The 2,747-nt window shown below is 44.4% G+C and overlaps 1 protein-coding gene and 1 long non-coding RNA gene across 2 annotated transcripts in view; both read right to left on the reverse strand.

The window, feature by feature from the left end:
- Positions 1-2,747, reverse strand: part of PRIM2 (primase (DNA) subunit 2) — a gene marked incomplete at its 5' end in the record, with an annotated part of 329,364 nt that overhangs the window by 170,642 nt on the left and 155,975 nt on the right. The gene's annotated exons all lie outside the window — the stretch shown is intronic.
- LOC109299979 overlaps positions 2,674-2,747 on the reverse strand; it is a 5,286-nt gene continuing 5,212 nt past the window's right edge. Inside the window, exon 2 of the long non-coding RNA XR_002098085.1 lies at positions 2,674-2,742. This is a non-coding gene — a long non-coding RNA (uncharacterized LOC109299979). The remainder of the gene's footprint in view (positions 2,743-2,747) is intronic.

Below are 2,747 nucleotides of genomic sequence, written 5' to 3' on the forward strand. Positions count from 1 at the left end.
GACAAGGGACCCAAAGGAAGACTAGAGAAACCTTAAGTCCCTTACAGAATGTGGAAAGCAATCTAGCTACAGAGAAAGTTGAGAAGACTGAAGTATTTAACACCTTTTTTACTTCATTTTTCACAAATAGGGACAGCTACCAACTGACAAGTGCAGTTGACAGTAGAGATAGGGAAGAAGAAAAACACCCTAAAGTAATGACAGAACAGGTAAAGAATTACATAGAGAAGCAAGATGCTTTCAAATTGGCAGCAATGGATGGGATGTCCTAAGGGCACTGAAGGTAATTTCACTGAGGTAATTTTGGAGCCATAAGCTATCCTTTTAGAGAATTCATGGAGGTTGGGCAAGGTCCCGGATGACTAGAAAAGGGCAAGTATGATGCCCATTTTTGAGAACGGGAAAAAGGAGGATCTGGAAGACTACAGACCAGTTAGTCTGATCTCAGCACTTGGAAAGATTCTGCAGCAGATCCTACACTGTGATGAACCTAAAGGAGAACAAAGTAACAGAGAACAGTCAGACTGTTCATGGACTGATGAAGAGCAAGTCATGCCTGACCAATCTGGTTTCCTTCTATGATAAATTGACAGGCACTGTGGATGAGGGGAGAGCAGTGGATGTGGTATACCTTAACTTTAGCAAGGCTTTTGACACTGTCTCCCACAATATCCTCATTAACAAGCTAAGGAAATACAAACTAGATGATAGTACTGCAACCTGGATGTATAACTGGTTGGATCATATCCAGAGAGTAGTCCTCAATAGCTCAATGTCTAGTTGGGTGGAGGGAACATCTAGTTGGAAGAAGTGGGGTTTCCCAGGGGCTTACCCTGGGTCCAGTATTGTTAAACATCTCCATTAACGATCCAGATGATGCAGTCAAGTGCATACTTAGCAAATTTGCAGAAGACACTAAGTTGGGTTGAATTGTGGACACTCCAAGAGGGAAGGGCTAGGATCCAGAAAAAACCTGGACAGACTGCAGATATGGTCCACAATCAATCAGAAGAAATCCAGCAACAAAACATGAATGACCTACACTTGGGACAGAATAACCGCATGCATATGCAGACTGGGGAATGAGTGGTTTGGTTGCTGTACCACAGAGAAGGACCTGGGAACCATAACCTAAATACGAGACAACAGTATGCTTTTGTTGTAAAAAATAGCCAATAGCATCCTGGGGTGTAACAACAGGTGTGCCACTTGCAAATCAAGAGAAGCAATAATTCCACTCTATTCAGCAGTGCTGGTTGGACTAACCTAGTCTCATCTAGAGTACTATGGCCAGTTTTGGGCCCCACAGTTCAAGATGTGGATAGTTTGGAAAGAGTCCAGCACAACAAAAATAATTCAGGGCCTCAAAGGCATGACTTATGAGGAAAGGCTGAAAGAACTAGGGTTATTTAACATGGAGAAGAGTGAGGGGGAATTTAATACCAGTCTTCAAATACCTGAAGAGTGGTTATAGAAAGAAGGGAAATGGGCTTTTCTCTGTGGCTACAGGGGACAGGACTAGGAGCAATGGCCTCAAGCTGCAGCAGGGGAAATTTAGGCTGCAGATTAGAAGAAACTTTCTTACTATGAAAGTGGTCAGGCACTGGAACAGGCACCCTCAAGAAGTTGTACATTCTGCATGCTTGGAAACAGGTTAGATAGATGCTTGGATGGGATATTTTTGTTAGGGATCATCCTGCCTTGAGCAGGACGCTAGACTAAATGACCTTATGAAGTCCCTTCCAGCTCTACCTTCCTATGATCCTACATATTTAAAAAAAACAAAGTGTAAAATTTAATTTTCATAAATGTGTCCAAAGCATTGGGAATGGGCTATTATTTTTCATAAATTGATTTTAAGTTAGAAAAAAAAGGATTTCATTCATGCATGTAGATTTTAAAACTAGAAGGAAGGTCATGCAATGTAACACTACAGATTCATAGATGTTAGGGTTGGAAGGGACATCAGTAAGTCATCAAGTCCTACCCCCTGCCCTGGGCAGGAAAGAGTGCTGGGGTCAGATGACCCCAGCCAGGTGCTTGTCCAGTCTCCCCTTGAAGACCCCCAAGGTAGGAAACAGCACCACCTCCCTTGGAAGCCCATTCCAGATTCTGGCAACCCTTTCTATGAATAAGTTCTTTCTAATGTCCAACCAAAATCTGCTGTCAGTCTGTGGCCATTGTTCCTAGTTACCCCCCGGGGGTTTTCTAGTAAATAGAGCATCTCCTATACCCTGCTGCCCTCCCCTATGAATTTATAGGCAGCCACAAGATCACCTCTCAGCCTTCTCTTGAGAAGGCTGAAGAGATCTAGGTCCCTCAGTCTCTCCTCGCAGGGCCCTGCCTGCAGGCCTCTGCCCACATGAGTGGCCTTCCTTTGAACCCTCTCAAGATTCTCCGCATTCCTCTTGAAGTGTGGTGCTCAAAACTGGACGCAGTATTCCAACTGCGGCCTTACCAGTGCTGCATACAGGAGAAGCACCACCTCCCTGGACCTGCTTGTCATGCATCTGATAACACATGATAAAGTGTCGTTAGCCTTGTTGATCACTTCGTCACACTGATGACTCATGTTCATCTTGGGAATCAGCTATGACTCCAAGATCTCTTTCTGCTGCTGTGCTGCTGAGAAGGTCATCCCCCAGCCTGTAAGTGTGTTGGTGGTTCTTTTTGCCCAGGTGCAGCACTCTGCACTCGTCTTTGTTGAACTGCGTCCTATTTCGTTCTGGCCATTTTTCCAACCTGTC

This window comes from Gavialis gangeticus, unplaced genomic scaffold, assembly GCF_001723915.1.
Source record: "Gavialis gangeticus isolate Ggan-Ray unplaced genomic scaffold, GavGan_comp1, whole genome shotgun sequence".
Classification (NCBI taxonomy): domain Eukaryota; kingdom Metazoa; phylum Chordata; order Crocodylia; family Gavialidae; genus Gavialis; species Gavialis gangeticus.